Source organism: Pteronotus mesoamericanus, unplaced genomic scaffold (assembly GCF_021234165.1).
Source record: "Pteronotus mesoamericanus isolate MK-2021 breed Mesoamerican mustached bat unplaced genomic scaffold, CSHL_Meso_final contig_2, whole genome shotgun sequence".
NCBI lineage: Eukaryota > Metazoa > Chordata > Mammalia > Chiroptera > Mormoopidae > Pteronotus > Pteronotus mesoamericanus.
The window spans coordinates 11,683,539-11,708,116 of NW_026555084.1; positions in this window are offsets into that span (position 1 = coordinate 11,683,539).

Consider the following 24,578-nt stretch of genomic DNA (forward strand, 5'->3'; position numbering starts at 1 on the left):
CTCTGGGAGCTCATCAGTTTTTCTGGGTATCTGCCATATATACATTAAGATATACATGTTAATAAATTTCTGATTTTCTTTTGTTAATCTTTTACTACGTAAGGTCTCAGCCAAGAACTCAAGAGGGTAGACGGATAATTATTTTTCCTCCCCTATACATTCTTGTGAATTTCTACACTATGTGTTGAAGCCCTTGCATGCAAACTTGGGTCTTCAGTCCTCTGGGTAGATATAACATGAGTGTGTCAGGTTAGCAAAGTTATGATGAGAGATACATTATCATAATAACCCATTCTCTCAAAGCATAAGAACACCTGCTCCAAAGCCATGAAGAAAGGAAATCACCAACTAAAAGCCAGAGAACAAATTAACCATGTCAACATCCACAAAGTCAAATTATACAGAGAAAAAAAAGTCACCACCACAGAAGTGAGTAGTAAAGACTGGTCACATAGTTGATGATGGTATCAATCCATTTCTGCTTCTAAGCTCCTGTTTTACAAGAGTTAATAATATAATTTGGCTACAACAACATGAGCAATGGCAGATGTGCCGTCCAACTGACCAGGTTAAGAAAAATAAAGGCAGATGGTTTCAGATTAAAGTCTGGATGGCCGCGCTGCCGTGAGAGAACTGGCGTTCTGTCAGCAGGCCAAGGTTCTTCTATTTACTTTACTCTCTAAATTACCTGCCACCTGGTGGTCCAGGGAATCATTTAGAAGTTAGTCATGGACAGCTGATAAAAACTTACTTTAGATTCAGTGGTTCCATTTAAGAAATATTTACTGACTGCCTACTGTGTGTGCAACAGCACCGCAGGCGCTGGGCAATACCACCTCCACCACCACCACGACAGAAAGCAAGTAGGGTGACTTGGGATTCTGTTAAGTGCGACCAAGAGATTGAGACAGGGCAATGGGGGCAGGAGAGTGCCTAAGAAAGGCCTCTCCGAGGAAGTGACATGAGCTGAGCTGAGGAAGGAAAGATGCTGTACTAGTTTTCCACTGCCCCGTAACCAAGTGCCACAGATTTACTGTCTCCGAGTTTCTCGGAGTCAGGAACCGAGGTGGGAGTTAGCAGCTAGCTGTCAGCTGAGCGCTCTGTTCAGGGTCTCACAAGCTGAAATCAAAGCACCGGCAGAGGCGGTGATCTCGTCTGAGGTTTGGGGCCTCGCCCAAGGTCACTGGTTGTCGGCCAGATTCATTTCCTCATGGCTGGGTTACTGTGGCCCCTGACTGCTTCCTAGCCCTTGGCTAGGGACAACTCTCAGCTCCAAGACATCCTCCTCAGGTTCTTACTACATGGTCCAGTTCCCTTACAACCTGCTCTCTAATAGGCCTATAGGAGAGCATCTCTCTGATCTTTCGACTACTTTTATACAGCTCACCTGATTAGGTCAGGCCCCGTGGGAGGCTCTCTTTTGATTAACTCAAAGACAAATCATTAGTAACATTATCAGAGATGTGATACAGCATCATATTCATTAATTCCACCCACAGTGGAGGGGAAGGGACAATGCAGGGCAGGACATTAGAGGGTGGGAATCTGGGAGGTGTTCTGGAAGTTCTGCCTATCACAGGTGAGGAGCAGCTATTCAACATCAGGCAAAAGGGTTCCAGGCCACCAGAAAGGAATGCACTAGATATTTTCAGGACAGGGGAAGAAGGTTGGTCCAGTGCAGCATGGTGGATGAGGCAACGCGTAGGAAGGGATGAGACAGGCAGGAGTCATCGGCGGGAATCAGGCCACATAGGGCCCTGGAGGCTATGATAAGGATCTGGACTTCATTTTATGTGTAAACAGGATTCTACTAGTGTTAACTAAGCCCCCGACATGATGTTAGACTCATCAATGACACATAGAATAATGGACCGAACGTCAAGGGAAATGGGAGGCATTAACCTGCTATGGCTGCCTCCACTTAGAAATGAAGGCCTATGCTAACGGGCCTTTACAGGTCTAACATCCCATTTTTTTCTATGTCCTATTAAAAAGACTGTTCAGGTAAAAGTGAAAATAATATGAATGTAATCACTTTGTAGTGTTGGCTGACCTAATTTGAAAGGAATCTGGTCTTCCGCTTTGTCCAAGCATCTTCTAATGCCCAGGAATGCACCCTTGGGTCACTTCATAAATTCTATAAATAATATTAATAATATTTCCAGAAGCAATATACATTTTGTCCTTTGGTCAGGGGAGAACTCATAATTAATGCTTTTAGAATTTTCTAGCAGCGCAGATTTTCAAAGACAATACCAAGGCAAGAGTTTATTGTTTAGAAATGCTGGCTCATCACAGTCACTTTTTCTTCTCCTTCCTAATAAGCTAAGGCTGAAAGGGAGATCCAAGCCTGAATTAAACAACGAATAGAAATGTCACTATGTCCTAGTTGACCCAAGAGTCAGAGGTCTAACTGCTTTCTTAGTTTCTTTGATTGAAGTACTAGCAGGATTTACTGAGGCCTCCCTTTGATCCTCTGAATAGTAGGCGGGAAAAATTAAGAAATGATAGAGCTAAGATTCTAAAACCTGAAGACCCAATGAAAGCTCTTAGGTAACTCACACTTTTCCTTTTTTTAAGTGCCTACTCACTAGTGAAACTTCCCAAGTTTCATTTGGACCAGAATTTGCATTATCAATACAATGAGGCAATTTAAGATCTTTTCTCAACATCACTTTTTTGTTTCTATGACTGAGGTCTTATAATGTAAAGATAACGTTACATTATTTTCCTCTCAGGAAGTAAGAAAAATTTATTCAGTGAAGCAACCTTAAAATAACTCGTTCTAGAGCAGCGGCTTCCATGGTTACCGAAGGACCCTGTTGATTCTTTGCTCTAACAGGCAACCACAATTGGGGAATCATTTGAATTGAAAACAACACACACCCAAAATAGCATGAAAGGCCATAGAACAGGGCTGTTCAGCCTTCCATTCCACTAAGTTCAATCTTCTTTTTCACAGCTCCGTGAAAAGCATATACGAGGAAAAGAGGGACATGTTTCTGAAAACTAAATAAAACTTGGTCCCAAGTCAATTTCTAGGTTCTGGGAACCCCCACCAGGCAGTGATGCCCCGACAAACCCCACAGTAGCTCGTAATGTAGATTTTGCAAATACCATCTTCACAAATAGCTGTTTATATGCTTCATTTCTGCTACAGGCATCAAAGAGGCCTTAGATTTTTTTTTCCCTTAAGTAAAATTATGTCACGTGACTTTATATGAAGGTTACGCATACGGTATACATCTTTGATGGCTGGGAATGCAGTAATGTAGGCATGTGAATGTATGTTTGAAAAGTTATATGCTCATATATTTGTGTGTTCCTTCATGCATATGAAGTCTCCTAAAATTCTGATACCCTCTTCCAACTATGTCCAGAGCCAGGGATATAACAAAAATCTACTTTTAAAAGAAGAATGTCATATTTTCATCACAGATTCTTAGTTCTAGTATACCCAAAAGATGTTTATTGAAATATGAGAAAAACACACACCAAAATGCACATTAACTAAGCTGAATAGTAAGGATGCCCAAGGTATAAATTCAATTAATTTATGTCCCAGTGACCTAGAGTCTTGGGTAAGTAGATCTGACATAAAGTGGTTCAAAAAATTAAATTGTTTAATATCAATTAAATTAGCTTGAATATTGTTTGCACCAGAGGTGGTCCTACGGTGCTTTCTTACATTCAGCAAATCCAGCCAAGAGCTGCCATGGGCTACCTGGTATTCTAGGCATAAGGGTAGATACGAGTGTACGATGGACAAGGCACCTGTCCTCAGGAGCCCACATTCTAACAGGAAACAGACAAGCCAAGAAAGTTCCAAACCGTGATGTGTTTGTAATAATTAAGGAAATTAAACAAGGTGATTCGATAGACAGCAAGGCGGGTATAGGGGAGGCTGCTTCAGATGATGAGGCCGGGAAGGCTTCTGTAAGGAGACTTTGAGCTCCTAGGTCTTTAGAGCAGGAGAGTTAATCCAGTCCCTTCATCCAAAATGGCCCAAGTCTTTGAACTCTTTAAAGACTTAAAGTAAGCAGGAGGAGCCACGAAAAGCATTAGATGAAGAGCCCGAGGGGACAGAGAGCAAAGACCTGGGGATGAGAAAGAACCTGGCTCCGCACAGAGCAGAGGGGACCAGCAATCCTAGAGAGGAAGGAAGCCAGGAGCCAGAACGGGCCACCACCGGGAGCTGAGACTGCGCTCTCTGTGCCTTGGGAATCCATTAGAAAAATGAAGCAGACCAGTAACAGGATCAGAAATGAGCTTTTAAAGGATGACTCGGGCTGACTGTGTGGACAAAGGACTGCAACAAGCCAAGATTATGAGCAAGGTGACTACTTAGGGGGACAGTGCAGCCCTCCAAGTGGGAGACGAGGTCGGCTTGGCAAGGGTGGTAGCGGAGAGGGGGAGAAGCCTAAGGGGTCTTCCTTAGATATTGGTGCAGGACAGGCTGGGAAATGCTACCTTTATTTTCCAGAGGCGTGGATAGGACAGAGTAAGGATATCTTCTACATATGAACGAGCTGTGTTCAAAAAGTTTATCAGTTATTTCAAACTCAGGCCCCATTTTCCCACACATATGGTATCAGTGTCTACTGGGGGTTTATATGAATAATGAATCAGTCTACTATCAAGGCTGGTGATGAGCAGGAAGGTCCCAAAGTTCTGCCTTTTTCCCGTTATCTGACCTACTCTCAAAGCAGAATGGCTTTAGATGGTCACACATGTGCCTAATGTTTTGTTTGTTTTCTGTTGCCACAACTAGTTGCTTTATAATATCAATTTTATCCTCTATATCTCTTTAATAAGACACAATCCTGGCAATACGTAATATTAAGGTATTTAGGCTCTCCAAAGAAGAATACAAACTTCTTAATGGTCTCATAAATTTTGGTTTACCAGAGTAAAAGTCAGAAACCTCTTTTCAGAGGAAGGGGAGCATCTAAAAAGTAATTTGAAAAAAAAAGAAAAAGGTTGTATTGGGGTTCATTAAATCTTAGAGCATGATTTGTTCTCCAAAAGTGTTTGGAAAGGGCACGGCGAACACAAGGAGGCTGGTGAGGTGACAATGTTCTCAAGCTTGAATGTTCAGGAATTTCCAATGTGGCCTATTTGGGGGGAGCACAGGGACTGGACTCATCCTCCCGCCTCAAACAACTACAGCTGTAGAAAAACATATGAAACAACAGTACCCAGGTATCCGACAACAGGCAGCGCAGGACAGGGGGTCCCTACAGGAAGGAAAACCACCGAGGCGAGGCCTGTGAGTCTCCTGACAATCACCCCTGAGACGAGCCCAGAGGCCGCAGCGTTGGAAGCGGGGACGCCAGCAGAGCCCGGCTGAGAACTTGAGAGGCCGAGGCGGCTACATGAGGCAGGGCAGAATCCTGGGGAGGAGGGGGCTGCAGAGAGAGCGAGCTCTAGAGGGCGCCGGGGGTTTCTCTCGTAAGAAAACTGCCAGGGCCCGGAGAAGGGAAACGGGATAATCCCGGCAGCTCACACTGCTGGTCATAGTTTATGACCATACCAGCCAGAGAAGGGAAAACTCGTAATATGCGAGGTATCAGATAGAGTTCTCAGGAAGGCATTGATTCAGAGGATGTGGAAGAAAATTAGCCCTAGACTAAAGGCTGCTACTCTGGTTCCACCTCGCAAAGCTTATTAAAAGCAAGTCTTGAAAGGATCAGGCTGTTTCTAAATCAATTATGTCCCAGAACAAAGTACATAAATATTTAAAAGAATACAAAAATTCTACCAACAAGGTAAAATCTACAATGTCTAACATCTAATCCAAAATTCTAGGTAGGCAAGCATGCAGAAAAATAGAACCTATGATGAGAATTTGTAAAAAAATTAACCAATGGAAATAGAAATAACACAGATGGTAGAATTAGCAGACAAGGACATTAAAACGGTTACTATAAATCTATTCCATATATTAAAGAAAATAGAGGAAAGCATACGCATGTTAGAGATGTGGAAAAACACATAAAATTAATCCAAACTGAACTTCTAGAGGTGAAAAATGCAATGAAGGAAATAAAAGATATACTTGACAGGATTAACAGTGATTTAGAGACAATGTTGAAGAAAACATTAGTGAATTTGAAGACATAGAATGAAAAGTATCCAAAATGCAACACACAGAAAAATTGCAAAAAAAAAAAAATGAATAAGGCATTAGTGAGTTGTAGAACAACTTTACACAGCTATATATGAGGTTCTTGACAGAGAGGAAAAAGAGGAACATTGAAAAAATATTTGAGGAAATAATAGTTAAAAGTTTGTCAAATGTGTTGATCTAAGGTCAATGAACTCCAAGCTCAAGAGATAGGAAGATAACTACACCAAGATACATCACAATCAAATTGCTTTAAATCAGCAAAAAAAGAAACAATCTTAAAAAACAGCCATGAAAAAGCTTCTGTGCAGATACGAATTACTACGCAGGTTCTGACTCAGTGGGTCTGGATTGGCTCTAAAATTCTGCATTTCTAACATGTTCTCAGGTGATCCCAATGCTGCTACTGTGATAAACACACTTTTGAAAAGTAAATTCCTAAGATTCCAATGGCCAAACTGTTTTTTGTTTCTAAGTTAATTCAAGATACCAAAAGATTCATAGTTGAAAGGGAAGGGAGAGATCTAGGGAAGCATCAGTGTTTGGTTTCCATCTGGTTTCATACTAGTTATACATCAATAAAGAGCTACATCTAAGACCTGGTCTTTAAAAAAAAAACAAACTTTAAATTCTTTTGGCCAAGTACAGTAGATATTTTCTGGCTAACAGCCATTCCTTCTTATTCAGCGACTTTTCCCTGATTTCCTTTTGAAAGTTTATCCCCCATTTACTCACAGGTTATGTGCTTTGACTACATATTCCCTCCAAACTCCAAGGGTGAAACCTATAATCCAGCCCAGCCAGTCAACTCACTGTATTTCAAAGGAGAGACTGCTCTTCCATCTGAACCTGCAAGAATGCAGGCTGGATCTGCTGCAGCCACCTGCCTCTTTGGAGGAGAGAGTGTGTGTAAACAGAGTCCAAAGAGATGAAGCAGAGTCAGGAGAAGGAGAGAGAAAGCCTAGGTTCTGGTATGTCAAATTAACCCCTAGATCACGCTACTACTGAAGTTAGACCTATGTCCGAACACCTCAGGTTCACTGGCCAATAAGTAGTCCCCTTCTTTAAAGCAAGTCTGATTAATACTTTATTTTTATTGCACATAATCAACCCTAACGGGCAGCAACAACAACAACAACAACAACAAATGTAAATTAAATAAGCCTTTGTGTCCTAGCCAAGGAACCTAATCACAATTTGTAACACAATTTCTATTCATTAGCTCTCTGGATTCACAGAGACATCTCTTCCCTACTTGCTGTTCCAGCACTTGTGGATAGGAAGGAAATTAGATTCAGCCTGGCTGGGTCAGTGTGGTTTGTCAGAGAGCTTCTAAAACTCTGAGTCTAGCCCAACATTCAGTAACTTGTGTGTCAGAATATCCCTGAAAGTAGATGTCACTTTACCTGGCAAATACACTAAAAGAAAAGCATAAGCACCTTGTACATGAAAGCCTTGACTTGGAAAGAAGATACTCGTTAACCAAGACAATGAGTGCCTGATTTGCACTTGCTTTTTTTTCTTTAAAAAAAAAAAAATTACACTGAAATGAGAGCCTCAGATAAGTCTGACAAGACAGGAACCTTAAAGTAAACATTATGCATTTCCTCTAACGAGACCATAGGATACACAGAGTGGAAGAAGTGTTCAGGAGAGTTGTTTTCACACTCTCTGGGCCTCAGATTCCATAGGGATTGGGTCAGATGTTCTTTCTTTACAGATTTAAGATTTTATGATTCTGGTTAATTAAGGTTACAACAGCCTGAAACAATGTACGCCTAATATAAATCACAGGCTGCACAATAAGGTAGCATGGAGTACACTCAGATGAGCAGAAAATATTTTAATCTATCCACAGGCACATTCTGTGCCAGATTTCTGACCATCTCCCCAGAGCTAAAAGGCACAGGCTCCACAAGATGACTTCCACGTTATTCCAAACCAAATATATTAGAAGGCGCCTGCAAACACGGGGCTAAGTCTGGAGTTCCCTTAGAGCAGACCCGCTTCGAGTGGCCTCTGAGAAAAAGCCCCAAGGGGAAGAGGTAAAAATGGGGATCCAAGGATGCTGGACTATTGGCAACTTCCAAAAATTCCAAATGCAGAGAGCATGAGAAACTCTCCATGCATTTTGTTTATTAGGTGGGTTTTTATGGCGGTGGGAGGGGTGGTCTGGAAGGAGATTGTTGAAAATAATACAAATTTGTGTCATAAAGTCTTTAAGTATCTCATTCTGAGTCAGGGTTGTAACTGAATATTGCTCAATGTCCTTGCATGGTGAGCATCATTTTACTAAATAAAAAAATGGCTTCTGTTTGCTGGTCTCTAACTTCTTGTAAGTAACCCTGGGACACTAAAGGTGCACAGTGCCTGGAAAGTGAGTTTTCGTCATTATTTTAATGTAGCTGCTTTTACATAAAATCAAGTTGGTACCTTTCACATACAGTATATTAATATTTTTTATTTAATTTGTATTGATTGATTTTTAGAGCGCAGGAGGGAGAGAAACACTGATTTGTTGTTCTACTTATTTATGCATTTATTGGTTGATTTTTGTATGTACCCTGACCAGGGATCAAACCCACAACCGTGGCATATTGGGATGATGCTCTAACCAACGGAGCAACCTGGCCAGAGCCACAATATATTTCTAATTCTAATTCCCACCCATCAATCCTGGAACCCAGTAGTATCCTACAGAACTCACACGTAAAAAGAATTTATTTCCTTCTATTATTCCTAAACAATAGCACTCCCTGAGGAAGAAAATCCATTGTAAAGAGTCCAAAGAGCCATTGTTGCCCACAAAAAGCCCTTCTGCATTTCCGACTCTCTTTCTCTAAGTTTCTGGAGTCAGACGCTGCCTTCTCTCTTCTCCCTCACACACAGAGAAAGGTGGGAGATGCACCGAGGCCAGAGCAACCACTTTTCTGACAGTTAAACGGGGAAGAGGCCTACCCTCCAGAACTCAAAAAAAGATTTTTTTCCCTGTGGAAGGGCAGTAAAGTTTCCACCACAATCCAAACTCAATCAATGGTAAACTATGGGAGATGGATTAGCAGATCGAACACCTGCCTATATAGCTCTCACCTTTCTAGAACCACGGGAGATGAACACAGTTTTACATGTTCCTGAGGCAAGTAAACCCAGTCCCCAGGAGCTTACAATGAGGGCTCATCCAGCACAGACCCCAAAAATCCAATCTTGCCTTATCTAACAGCAAGGAGCTTAACAAACATCCTATCCTAAGCCCCCAAAGAATATAGATTTATTACTGCTTGAGCCCTATGGCCCAAACCTTTAATCCTCTCTCAGATAATTCCAGTTTCACAAATGAGGAAGATCCACTTCTTATGAGCTCAGGGACTTCCTAGCAGTAGCCCCAAGATTCTTCCTGTTGAACGGTACCATGTTTAGCACTAAAGATGCTACTTCTCCTCGCTTGGAGTGCGTGTGTATAACTGGGATGGAGCTATTATCTCCTTCCTTCATTTACTCTTTCCACATGGATTTAGAGATTTCTTGTGTACCAGGCAGGTATGATGCACAAAAACACACTGGTGAGAACAACAGTAGCCAGCAAAAGTCTCCATACCTCACGGAGCCGATACACCAAGGTGGGAGAGAAGGGTAAATACCTGAACAGGCAGCTCAGTAAGCGGTGAAGCGGTGAGCAGGAGAGGCCAAGCCAGGGAGGACTAGAGAAGCACCCAACTCAGGTCTGGGAGGGAGGAAAGGCTTCCCAAAGGAGGTGGCCTCTAAACAAAAGGACTGAAGGGTGGGAGGGAGCTGAACAAGAAACGATGACAGAGAAGAATTTTATAGACTAGGGGAACAGCAAGTGCAAAGACCCAGGGGAAGGAGTAACCTAGCACACTGGGAAACCGCAAGGCAAGAAATAGGAGACCGGGCTGTAAAGAAGACGTGGCTTGGGAAGCAATCCCTTCCCATCACCTCTTAAGAACAGAGGAAATATATCTGGTTCAGTTACTACAAATCCAATGTGTTCGGCCAGCGAAACAAGGTCACTGTGTTAAGGATCAGCACAATAGCACAGTATCTTGTACAAAGAGAAGATATGAGGAGGAGACTAGACTTTAGTGGCTTCAAATGCTTTTGTCCCAAGGAAGAAATGAGCTAAAAGCAGAGTTGGAACCTAATCACTCAGCGCTGTGGTCGTGGCGGGCAGGGAGGGCACTGGCATCTGTCCCAGCCAGGGTCCCTTGGTCACGAGCCCCGCCCCTCACCCCGCCTCTGCTTAAGTACAATAAGAAGAGCTGCGTACAGATGAAGTCAACAGCAATGAGGGGCCCAGACTACAGGACTCAGCTCACTCCACCATGAGCAAGGTTCTCTGCAAGAGTTTGGAAGGGGACTGATGGTGTAGAAGATGAATTAGATAACAAGTAGAATGAACCTAAGAAGGCCCTACGATCTTTCCTAATGGCCTTGCTCACGCCATAGCTCATAAGCCCATGTCTCAGATTCGCCGCTGCCTCATCTGTCCTCATGCTTCACGGGCAGGATCCGGTGAGTGAACGTGCAACAGGTAATCTGATGGCCTCAGTTTTACAGATGGAGAAACGTAGGCTCAGAGAGATGAATCAACCTGTCCAGTTTATGCAGCTAATAAATAAATTCTGGAGCCAGGAATCCAACCTTGAGAAGTCTGACTGCCAAGTGCATGCTCTTAACCACTGTGTGGTAGCACAGACAAGTCTTTTTTCCAGGATGCTCAAAACAACACACAGCTGACTGGTACCAGCGGCACCTCCGTGGGAGCGTATGCAAGAAAGCTGTGGTCACCCACCCTTGAAGCACAGCCTTTATTATGTGCATCGACATAAGGCACAGGCCATATCGCACTATGCCTCTCCCCTCTGCTGCCTAGAATAAACCCTGACTGCCCACAGCGGCCACACACATGCTCTGTAGCACCCGCCCACCTACCTCTCCAACCTCACCACACGCCACCTCCTGGACCACACTGGCCCCCTTCTGAAGCTCTCGTGCTGTGATTTCACACATGCAGGACACTCTGCCTGGAGAGGTGAGACTCCCTCCTGACCCTCCTCCCAGGCTCATGTTAAAGGCCGTCTCCTCTGAATAGCCCTAGCGGACAACCCAGTCTAAGTGGCCCCTGGCCCCGAGTCTGCACTCTGTGTTAGTGCTGAACACTTGGCCTTTGGCTCCGCAAGTGCCCCTCGCAGTTATACATTGCTTTGTTAGTCCATTATTTCTCCGACTCCCACGCCGGACTGCAGGCTTCACAAGGGCAGCATCCACGTCCCCCTAACTATGCCCAGAACAGGGACTGGAACACAGCAGGGGCCGAGGAGATGTTTGTTAAATGAACCAATGAATTTTGAAGTTCAAGGGATTCACATGGTGACAATATTTAAACCCTCACACCTCCCATGGCTCTTACAAAATACAATTGCAAAATCCAGTGTCCAAACGTTCCCAGGCTTCCCTTGTCCTGAGCCAATAACTGCACAGTGCATACCACAGACTGCTCCCCGCGGAATCGCTGGGCAGTAGGGCCTGGGAGCCTGGGGCTGAGTCAGCGAGCGTCACCCCAGTATATACCTTTATCTTGGGGCTGCAGGAAGGCAGAAAAATCCATCCTCCCACGCCTCCTTGCCAATAACCATAATGACAAAATCTCTCAGTGCTCTGGGAGACAATGTTCCAAACTCCACTATTGGGATTGGTTACACGTAACCCCATGAAAGAAACTGATGCTGGTCCCTGAGGTCGCTGCAATAAACATTATCTGTGTGCAATGAAAGAAATGCTGACTGAAGTGGATGAGTCGTTTGTTGAGAATGCAACTGATTCTCAAAAAATAAATAAACAAACAGTTATTAACAGAGGGCCTGCTGGTGGTGGATCTGAAAAGCGATTCCACAAAATTATTTTTAACCAAGAGCTTTATTTTATTAGGATGGATGTGACTGAACTTGGTAGAAAATGATAAAAAAAAAAAACTTAATGTAGGCTTAAGCCTACACTAGGATGGATGTTCTCCGTCAAGAAGGATGTTTAGCTTAAGCTTGGGGTTCTCTATCTTTATACAGTTAGGTCAGTCTTTCAAAATATAAAGAACTACAGGCTGTTGGCTACAGGTAAGAGGATACTGTCACCACCCTGGATGCGCTGATGGAACTGGGGCATGAGGTCTTGCGACATAAGGAATCCACTGCAGCCTAAACCTCTAGTCCCCAAAGCAAGATCTGGAATTCACGTCACCCCAAAAGTCTGGGACGGAACAGTGAAAGCAAAGTCTTTTGCAAACAAGGACTTCCCTTTAGTCATCCCTTGCATGAGGCTCTTTTCCTCATCCATGGTGGACTCCAGAGAACAAGTACTGGGTAGGTGAGGGGAAGCGTGGTGACGTGGGACATAAAGCCTGAGGACACAGACACAGAGTCAGTACGAGTTTTTTACTTACGAGGCAAAGGTATTTTCTGGGTTTTGAAAAAGTACCACCTAAACTATAAATGCACATTTGTGAAAGAAGAGACAGCAATGTTACAATGTGCAGAGCATTCTTTAGGAGCCATGGATAGGCCAGAGGGCAGAAGAGGCCTTGGGGGTTCCCTGTGAGTTGGATGAATGGGGCAAGTGACAGAGGGCAAGAGAGGAAAGCGGTCACTCCCTCCCACAGAGAACCAGTTTGAATGCTTTCATCTGGAGAGCTTTAAAATGCTTATAAATTTTCCACTGAAATTTATGAAAAGAATACTATTTTGTAACATTGAAAGCATGTCTCCACACATTGTTTTCCAAGTTCATAAAGCTATTCTTCACCTATATGATGAGCTGAGAGCGCCTACCTTCCAGGAGGGCAGTTTTAAAAAAAAAGCAGGATACGGTGTGCACAAGACGTGACGTTCCTCCTTCCTGCCCTAGAGTCAGCTTGCAGCCAACGGCGGCTGCGGGCATCAGGACTAGCACTGCTCCTGTCGCTGTTCCTGGCCCAGACACTGGCGCTCTCATGGCTGACACTTACAGAAGGGAGGAGAGGGAAACAGGGTTGGCAGAGGGAGGAGGTAAATTGTTTCTGGATTGGCCAAAAAGTCCGTATGGGGTTTTTTTCCATGAAATAAAAGACACATTTTTCATTTTCACAATAACTTAATTAATTTGGATATTTTGAGTATTTCGACTATCCCCCATGTGGTATAACACTGTCAGTTCTCAATTAATGTCTTGATTTGATTGCTATCGACTTCAAGTGGCCTACCTGGCCACGGAGCGTCGTCCAGAGCAAAATATCCAGCACGAAACTTCGCAAACCACTTTTGGCTCATTTGATCAGTCATAGCGCCTTCTCCATACACTGCACAAATCTGTTTTTATATTTCAGTTCCATTTTTACCTTTCTTGAAATAATAAAGCATAACAGGCCAAAAATGTTCCATATTTTCTTCCATCTTCAATACTAAAATAGCTACACAAAAATTCACCAATTTTAATAAGTTTTTTTTTTTCAAATGCACTCTGATAGGACAGCTGTCACAATACAATCTAACAAAATTGTTTCCAATGAAGGTAAGACAACCAAACACTGCTAGAGCCATGGGGAAAAAAACCCAGCACTAGTCATCAAAAAGGCCTCCATCAGTCCCACGGAGCTCTGGACCAGGGCGGCTCCGCAGAATTGTCACGGACCCGGGCAAGGCGGCTGGGAAGGTACAGCGCGGTGCATGCACTGCGGGGCTTACCCTACTTACTAAGGAAGGGGATGCTTCAGAGGGCTTCCATGACTTGTCCAAAGCCACAGTAAGTAAACAGCAGTGCCAGGAGTGGACATCAAGCCCACTGACCCCGACGCAGTCCTCGCCGGAGGCCCGGAACCCGTGTGAACGATTTGGCATTTCCATCCTTCGTTGCGCCAGCAGCTCCTGTCCCCTCTGAGCCCACGCAGAACAAGGAACGTCTGCTTAGCATCGTCCCCGCGTCTTTCCTGAGATCAGGCTATCGAGTTTATTCAAGAAAAAGAACAAACTATTACGGAAATAGTTTTTCTAATTATGCTTATAAAGGTTCTCACAGTGTCACCCGCTTCCCTTCATTTGAAACACACACAAACATAGACCTCAAGCCCCCACAGGGTCTGTTTAAGTGAAGCTTTTGGCCATAAAGCTGCCAAATGAGAATCCAGGAGCGAGGCCTCGTAATCCGTCCCCTGCGCAAGCACCTCCAATGCGGTCACGCACACTGAGGTCTGCAAACCACTGCTGTGAATGAGTCCTGTCGCAGCTCTAAAGTTACCATCACATGTTTTCTTTGTGCCTTTAAACCGACTCTAGAAGCACTTAGGAGAATCGAAGAACTCAAGTTAAAAGGCATCTTGGAAACTATGAAGTCTCCATGTTTTAGAATTAAAAAAAACCCAGAGCCAGAGAAGAAAGGTGCCTTGCCCAGGGCAGAGGGAAGCAGCCGCAGGCGCGGCCCGGCCCCGCCCTCAGGCAGGCCTCCTGTGGCCCCAACAGGCTTCGGGGGGGAGTTTCCAAGCACTTTTTCAGCAGCGAATACAGTACGTTTTTTAAAAAATATGTACCAGGACTAGTTTCAATAACATTACAATGTAGAACATTCATTTGTATTACTTATCAACACCATTACGTATAATGATTCCCAATTTATGTGTCTTTGATTAAAGACACTGGAAGCTTACTTCATCTCCATGTGGTTTATCCATGGAAAGAGAAGACTCAAAAGCCATTCATTCCAAAAGGGACAGCATTTCCTTCTACAGTTTCTTTGGACTGGACCTTAAAAATCTGATTTATTTTTAGTCAGAAATGGGCTTGGGTTTCCAAATCTGTTCCTTAGAGAAGGACGGAGCGATGGGGGCGGGCACTGAGCTTCAGAGTGTGACCACATTTCAGATTTATTTTTTGACATCTCTCAAACTTTGATTAATAGCAATTATAGTAACAACAATGATGAGGATGATGGAAAAATCAACCTCCAGTGTCCTCTTTATTAGTTCCCACCTCCATGACTCAAATAAACAAAATATGAAAGATGTGGCTGCTTCTGTTGGCATCTGTGATTCTCCAGGTCCCCAAATGGTGTGTTGTTAATTCCATTTATAGCAAATTGAGGACATAAATAAACTCTTAATTTGGGTGTCTATGAAAATATGGCAGGCCGGCATGCCAGCACAGCCAAAAACCTGCTCTCACTGGTGTTCCTGCCCATTAATTCCATTAAAAGTTGCTAAGCTCAGAGGACAGCTCAGAGCCCAGCACAGAGAGCTTCCGGGCTGGCCTCAGGGGCCACCTGGGAGGGCAGGGCCCTGCAAACAAGAGGTCAGGAGGATGAAGACCCCATTTCTGGCTTTCACCAACATATGACATGTTTAGAAAACACTTTTTCTCTCCTGGTGCCTTCCCCAGCGTGTCTAGCACTGGGCGATGTTCATAACGGAGCCTCCTTACCTGGAGTCATTAGCAAGAGCTAAGGCTCGAGGAACCCCACAGTATCACATGAACCACCCATCTGTCTCCAAGACAGCCTGCCTTCTCATCATCCCACGGGTGGGGGAAAAGAGCTAATTTCCTTTTTAATTAAAAAAAAAAAATCCACAGATATGGCCTTAGCAGCGATGTAACCGCAGAGGTGGACTCAGAATACAGAAACCTAGGGACTGGTCACCTCCGACACTCAGTGGTCACTCAGTGGCCATAAGCCCTTACTCCTCCCAGGATCAGTCTAGACTGGAGTCAGCTGAATATTACGATTTAACATAAGGTTCCTTATTAACTCAAATCAGAAAGAGTATCTCTCTTGCCACCAAAAACAATTCCATTTAGAAATGCACTGGATTCAAAATAGGTGCTTCCAAAGAGGCAGGGAAGGACCAGCATCATTCGCACTTTCGCACAGATTTCAGAGGACCCATGATAACAATTAGAGTTCTTTGTGTGTCCCCAAAAGGAATTAACCCTGGCTAATTGAAGGGAGAAAGTGGAATTTAACCAGAGGATCTGCGGGAACTCAAAGACTTGAAGGACAAGCCAATTAAGCAGCAACTGAAGAGCAGTGGCCTTGGGGCTGCTCAGAGCTCCCGCTCCCCAGGAGCAGGCACCTAAGCGATCAGCGTCAGCGCCACGTGGCCACGGCCCACGCCGACCCCGGGCCTGGGGCTGCAGCCCCCGCAGACTGCAGGGAGCTGAGGACAAAGCAGTTCCCCACAGGGAAGAGTGCCGGGCAGGCAGAAGCAGCGTGTCCTGCCCCCGCCCACGCAAGCGTCAGCAGACATGTGTGTTTGCTTGCAGGGATTTTCCTGACTACATATGTCATGCATTTTTATAGCATAAAGTATGACACGAGGACTTATGATGAGTCTGGAAAGAGAGATTACTTCTCACTTTGTGGAAGGGAGAGAAAAAGGTAATGCAATAAACACATCCTGTAGCTAAGTCCCCTAGAAATAAAATTTGTCATACTTTCAGAAAAAGAAGTGGAATACCCATCCAAGCTACTTATCAATGTCCTTAGTTCCTGCCCCCAAATTACTCCCTGACTTGCTTAGAAAATGAAGTAAATGCTATTAACTAAACTTTCTTACTATGTGCTTGAATGACATAATCTAATCGGACATTAGACTCACCAAAGGAAGAGTGTCTCTCTTACGTACCAAGACAAATACCTTCCAAGAAACCTTGAGGAAAAAAAAATGTATATGAAAGCTTTAAAAACTGTAAACCAGTAGCACAACCAGAAGTGCAAGATCCTTTTCTTCTGCCTTGTTATATATGTAACATTATTTGGAGCAACAAACCGGGAGAGTATGGAGTAGTTCGTGCAGCAGCGGCTGAGGAAACCCACAATCCCAGGCCACACCCATGTGCTGCCCTCTGCTGGTGGGGTCCTCGCAGAGGGCAGACCCTCAGGGCTCTGAGCGCAGGCTCCTGTAACCAATGTGACAAAGAGAGGAGACTCGGCCACCCCACATCTGCGTCGGAGTTTCTAAAAGTATTAGTAGAATAAAGAACTGATAGAAACATTAAAGACATAAATTACACAATGATTTACTGAGTACCTACTTTGCTCCAATAGATAATAACTCTTTCATTGCATTAGGGTTTCTGAGGATAACTAAGAAATATTTTATTGCTTAACTTTAGGGAAGTTTTTTAATCCTCACCTGAGGACATGCTTATTTAGAGAGAAGGGAAGGGAGAGAGGGGGGGAGAGACACAGCAGTGTGAGAAAGGAACATCGACTGTACACACCCCAACCAGGGCCAGAACCCACGACCGAGGCATGTGTCCTGACTGGGAACGAGACCCACAACCTTCCAGATCGTGGGACGATGCCCAACTGCGCCACACAGGCCACGGTGACTATAGGGAAGTTTTAATCTACTTGGAGTTTAATTATGAATTCATTAATCAGTGCGAGACACCGACACTCACTGGTAGATGAAAATGCATAGTCCTGGTCCTCAAAATAGCTTACAATCCGGTGGGGACAATGATGTCACACTATACCCTCCACAGACAGCCGTACGGTGGCTACCGGAGGGAAAGGGGAGTGGGGGGAAGATGAAGAGGGTAAAAGGGTTCAAACATATTGTGATGGAAGGAAACTAGACTTTGGGTGGTGAACACACAGTGGAATACACAGAAGATGTATTACAGAATTATATACCTGAAACATTAATAGAATGTTATTAACCAGTGTTACCCTAATAAATTTAAGACTACACAGATGATCTTTTGGTGTGATATTTGAATAAATCTAAACTAAAACAAACAATCCATGATGAACAAAGTATTATGTTTGTAAATAAAGGCTTGGTAAAAAAAAAAAAATTTTAAATAAAATGCCTTCCTCACTTTCAAACTGGGTGCAGGGGGCGGGGGAAGTTAAATACCTCCTGGCCTAGACTCGCCTGTGCAGCGGCCCAGACCCTAACTCAGGTGTTCCTCTCTGCTCAGGACAGGAGAGCCACTGGCCATCATTCCAAATGCACAGTCACTGCGCTTTTCATCATCCCTCTGACACGCCAGGCCGGGCCCCAGAGCAGGAGCTGTGCAACCACGGCCTCCTCAGCGTCGTTTCCATGGCATGGCCACAGACAGCTTCTAAATTTAAGCGGCGCTGCCTTTTAATTGGGTGGTTAAGTGTTGTTTCCCACCCACTCTTGCCACTAGCTTAGCCTCAGGCTACTAATTAGCAGCAGGACAGGTCAGTTGTCACGTCCGCACCAACTCCATCATTTCTGACATCCTCAGACAGTGACAGGCTCGCCCTCTTCCTCTTAGCAAATCTGGGTTAGCCAGTGTTTGGCTTCATTTTCATGAAGGCAGGATACCCAGTATTCCTACCTGCGACTTAAATTATTTAGTTGAATTTTCTGCAGCTAAAATGTGTCTCTTCGCTCGATATGTACTTATGGATTCAGGGTCTTCTCTGTGCGCGGCCCTCTGCTAGGTGCTAAGCGCACAGAAGAGAGTTCAACAGACAAGGTCTTGCCCTTACGCAGCCAATTTCCCGGTGGGAAAGATGGACAATGACCTACTGAAAAAAATCAAACAAATATAAATTGTGTTCAGGGCCAAAAAGGGAGAAGAGAAGATGCTATGAGGGAAACCAGGAGAACCTAATTTAGACAGAAGGGAGGAGGCAAGGAAGGCCTCTCTGAGGAAGAGAAAATCAGGCTGAGGCCTGAAGGATGAGAAGCTGCCTTTCAGGTAAGAGTGAAGAGCACAGAAGGAACAGCAGCAGAGGAGCCCAGAGGCCGAAGGCTATTGATGGGTCAGAGGACTGAAAGGAGGCTGGACCGTAGTACAGAGGGACGGGAAAGCTGAAGAAGTGCACGAAGGGCCCTGAAGGCCATCTTAAGAAATCTGGATTTATTCTAAGTGTGGCAACACCGCTGGGGAGGCCATTCATTCCCTCGTTCTGTCAGCCAACATCTACCAGGTCTACTGAAGATCTACCATGCACTGGGCACTATTCTAGAAACAGAGAATACGTCAATATAATCGACAAACAAAATCCCTGTCATCCTGGATCTTAAGTCCTAGCTGGGCATCAAAGAGAGATGTTTTCTTTGTCCCACGTCTGTAAGGCGATCACGTCGGTTCTCTGTGCGGAACGGAGGCGGGGAGGCCAGGCAGCTGCTGCATGGTTCCTGCAGGGGGAGCGGACAAGCACGCAGTTTCCTCCGCCACCCCGCGCAGGGCAGCGCTCCTGACACTGCTCGGGAAGGCGTTTTACACCCCTTGTGAGCTGGAACGGTAATGGCTTTGTGTGGCTCCATCATTTCATCTCTCCAGCACTCAAAGCAACATTTTGAGAGAGCTGGCTAAGGCTAAACCACTGTCTATGGCCCGGAGTGTCCAGTGCTGGGCGGCACCTCTGAGACCCTTTGAAGCAAGAGGCACGAACGCCTAGGTTGCATGCTGAATACAGACCTCGGGCTAAAAGAAAAACAGACGGCTGATTACTCAGTCCACCCAGTAAGACGTCCATGGTTTCCTTCTCTTTCCATCCCTTCACCATGCCCCCCCCCATACACACACTTTTAAGGCTAAACAAATGCAAATTGGGCCCTACGGAAAGCGAACTCAGAACCATGACCACATACCCTGAAAAAGCTAACCAGCGTTTGTCAAGCGGTAACCGAAGGGTCACCTGTATTTCCCCCAGGAGCGCTGAAGACTAAATACAGATTTCTGCATGTCTGACTCCTCCCGGGACCCTTGGACTTTCACAATCTAAATCCTGGGGCGAAACCCAGAAATCTTCATTTTTCCACAAAATATCTAGGGATTTTTCACTTCAGTTTTCTCACCATAAAATTGATTTATTCAACTAAAGGTAAATCACACAAATTTAAGTGTCTGCTCATTTCTCCAAGATGAGGAAATATTGCCTGACCTCTAAAAGCCCTTCTTCCACTGAGATTCAATGACAGGCAGGATGTCACAGTGGCTTAAAGGCTTTGGGGTGAACCAGATCTAGGTTCAAATGGCAGCTCCAGTAATAACTAGCTATGTAACCCTGACAAGTTATTTAAACCTTAGGTTTCCTCACCTGGAAAACAGAGACAATACTACATCACATATTTACGGTGAGGACTAAATGAAATAAGAGGGTAAAATCCTCAGATCTGGCACACGCTAGGTACTTAATACACAGCAACTGTAATGACTGTTCTAGGACTTTCTCCTTCTCCTTCACCTTGGCTAAAATCAGGACCTAGAAAGGGTATAAGAGAGTAAAATATGGAATGAGATTACAGCATAGCAGATATTTGTTCTTTCCTCTCTAAAAGAGAATTTTTATGCCTCATAATCACCACTCTAGGGACAATTCTGTAGCTTAGGACACTCCAAATGGCAGCCTGAATCCTTTACGTAATGTAGAAATAGCTATTCCCACTGGGAAAAGAAGCGAAACTCCCACACACTAGCCCTCTCACGCTCCCTCAAGGCTGCAAGAGCTGGGCTTGTCAGAAAACACCCCCTCTCTCCATCCCTAGAGAGCTTTCCAACCCGAAGTTACTTTGCTGCCAATGGGGGAGGAGGGATGGGAGGAAGAAAAGGGGAAGTGGCATCTAATGACTACATTGCAGAATTTAGTCCTAGTTTAAACGCAAAACCTAATAAAGGCAGAAGCCTCCAGAGAAAAACCGGCAAAAATAAATATACATTATTCCCAAATGGCAGAGGGGGAACCTAAGGCTTAGAGAAGTAAAATAAACTTTTCAGGACTGGTGATCATGATAAACCAAAAAATGGCCCCCTCGGCACTTCTCCCTCGTCTAAAGGCTGTGCTGTCTCTTCGTACCAGCACATCTTTATCCTTTTTGGATATGATCCTCCTCACCTCATCTTTAATTATCCTGAGTTTGGAAGACAAGGGGGTAAAATGAAGTGTGGATGGTTTGGAAGAAAGGGAAAGAGAAATGGAGACATGCTTCCCAACCAGGCTGTTGGTCCACGAACACAAAACACTGAGATGTCAACGAGAAGATCTGTTAATGAACGACACTACTTCCGACAGAGAATGCGGCACAGGACTTTCCTTTTTCATCCTTGAGCATCCTCAGATCTGGGAGGTTATGTTCCCAGTTACAGTGGCTGTTGCATTGGCCCAGAACGTGTGTTCCAGCTCCTCTCATACCACCTTGTTCCAGCAAGCAACCCTGAGACTGTAACCACAAACAGGGACTACAACCCGAGAAAGCCGATCACTGTGGGGCATGCCTTGGCCACAGTATTTGGTCCAGGGTTAGATTTCGGGACCTAGCTAGTACCAGGGCATTTCCCAGGAACTGTCTAAAGGGGGTGACTGAGAAGAATCTCTCTTTGCCTCTATGCATGATGTTGTGAGGAGGTGGCCTAGAAACTGCCCACCGCCACGCCCCTCAGCACGGAAGGTCGTGCAGGAAATGCAGCTGATGCCTTGCAGGAAATCTGAGATGCAAAGGGAAAGTGAACCTAAATGCTATCAGGTCCTGAGCTGCAGACCCTGGTCACCGCTCTTCCTCTGAGTCAATGAGGTATCAGCTGTCCCTCAGTTGAAAGGAACTTGGGCCCCTGTCACTTAAAATCCCATGGCCCCCGTGGCCCAAGACTACAGAACCAGTAGAACAGGTTATGTGCTACCTGGAATCCAAGCTCATGAAAAAAATAAAATAAATGACTCTTCCTCAAAACTCCATTTATTATAAAACAATACCATTTACAATAGCAACAAAAAGTAAATAGTCTACCTAGAGATAAATTTAATAACATTTGTAATGACCTATACATTGTAAAACTACAAAATCTTGCTAAGAGAAATTAAGAACTAAGTAAATGGAAAATAAAGGGAGAGACATACAGTATTTATGGACAGGAATATGCAATGTTTTTAAGATACCAATTCTTCTCATCTTGGTATACAGATTTAACACAGTCTCAGACAAAATCCCAGTAGCATTTCTGAGGAGACTGACAAACTGGTTCTAAAACTTATCTCGAGATGCAGAGCATCTAGGAGCCAAAACGACGGTGAAAATAAGAATAAAGTTGGAAAGCTTACGCTAATTATCCAAGTCATACCCCTCTCCCAGTTCTGACAACCAGAAGTATTTCCAGACATTGCCAAATGCCCCTGGGGGACAACGTCGCCCCCACTGAGGAACCACCGAGCTACAGTAATCAAGGCAGTGACGGACTGGCACAGGACAGGCAACCAAAACAACGGAACCAAACAGAGAGCCAGGAAATAAAACCACACATATATGATCAATTGATTTTTGACAAAGGTCCAAAAACAATTCAGTGGAGAAGAGAGATAATCTTCTCAACAAATGGCACTGGAACAAGTAAATATCAATAGACAAACAAGAAAAAAAGAAAAGAGAAAGAGATTCAATTCATACCTCACACCATATATAAAAATATAAAACAAATTCTATACCTAAATGTAATATAAAACTTCCAGATTCTGGGAAACTCATAGAAAAAAGAATAGATGAAAATATTTGTGACCCTAGGTTAGGCAAAGACTTTTTAGTTATGGCACTAAAAGCAGGCTCTATAAAAATAAATTAATAAATTGAATGTACTCAAAATTAACAACTTCTGTTTCTCAAAATGAACTGTTATAAGAATATAAGACACAGAACGGGAGAAAATATGTTGGAATCACATATCTGATACAGGACTTCTATGTAGAAATAAAAAGAACTAGTAAAGGCAATAAGAAGAAAGCAAATAACTCAGTTAAAAACTGGCAAAGGATTTGAACAGATACTTCATCGAAGAAAACAAAAGGCTGGAAAATAGCCATGTGAAAACATTCTCAGCATCATTGGTTCTCTTAGGAAAGTAAGTTAAGACCACACTGAAATACCACTTACATTACTATCAGTTAGAATGGCTACATTGAAAAAGACTGACCAGGCCAACCGCTGGTGAGCGCGAATAGGAGCCAGAACTCTTAACACACGGCCGCTGGGCGTGAAAAAGGGAATAATCACCTCGGAAAACAGCTGGGCAGTTTCTTAAAAAGTTCAACATACTCTTACACTAGAAGTTTGTTAGGGCTGCCAACAAAGGACCACAAATTGAGTGTCTTAAGCCACAGAATGTACTGCCTCCCAGCTATGGAGGGTGGACATCTGAGATCCAGGGGTCGGCGTGACGGTCGCCAGCGGGGCCGTCAGGAAGCCTCTGTCCCAGCCTCTGCCCGACCTTCAGGTGGGCAGCTGGCAGTCTTTGGCGTTCCCTGGCTGAGGGAAGTGTCACCCAGCCTCTGCCTTTGCCTTCACACGGCCTCTGTCCTGTAAGCATGTCTCTGTGTCCTGATTTCCTGCTTTTTCCAAGGACACTTATTTTGACTTGATTACCTCCAATAAGGTCATATTTTGGAGTCCTGAGGGTCAAAAGGCCAACATATCTTTTTGGGGGGACAAATCTCAATTTGTTGCACCTACCATATGATCCAGCCATTTCATTTCTAGGTATTTACCCAAAAGAAATGAAAACATATAACCACATGTTTATGGGAACTTTATTCATAACAGCCAAAAACTGGGAACAAGTTAAACGTCAATCTACAAATGGATGAACAGACAAATTGTAGTATGTCTGCACAATAAAATACTACTCAGCCATAATAGTGAATTATTGGTCCGCACAATTACAAAGACAGGTCTCAGAATAATTACGCTGAGTGACAGGAGCCAAGCAAACAGAAAGACATCTTTTGTGATTCTGTTTATCTACGGGGAAGAACACATGTGACGGTTCTGTGACAGGGAGCAGATCTGCGGCTGCCTGGGGACGGGGGCAGAGCTTCCAAGGGTGAGAGACGTGTTGACTATTTTGACTGCGGTGATGGTTTCACAGTTTTAAACATAATTCAAAATACATCAAGTTGGATACTTTATATAAATAGTTTCTCTTATGTTAATTAAACTTCAACAAAGCTGTTAAAAAGAAAAAAGCCTTATGCATAAAGCAGGGCACCTGGAAATACAGGCAGTAAGATGCTGTCAGACTCACCTGATGGGGATTTTATAAAAGAGTTGGGACATCCTCAAGAAACGCCACTCCATCGTGTAAAGACAGGCCGCTCATGTTCCACAGGAGTTACGGTCTTACAAAACCATCTGAGGTGCCATAAAAAGAAAAGCTACCCTTCAAAAGAGGGACGGTGCTTCAGGCTGGAGGAAGACCACTGGTAGCCCCTGCCCACTCCCCGCAGGGAGAGCAGAAATGGGAACTGCCACAGGACGAGAAAGGGCTCTGCGGGCCGCTTCGTCCTGCCAGGGCCGCATCAGCTCGTTTATTCAACACGCATACTGAACTGAAAGGAAAAAAGTGTCTCAAGCTTGGGAGGAAATGATGAATTTGATGCGTGCCCTATTTGTAAGGAAAAGGGTAGAGGCCGCATGGTGTAGTGATGAATTTCCCATCCACGG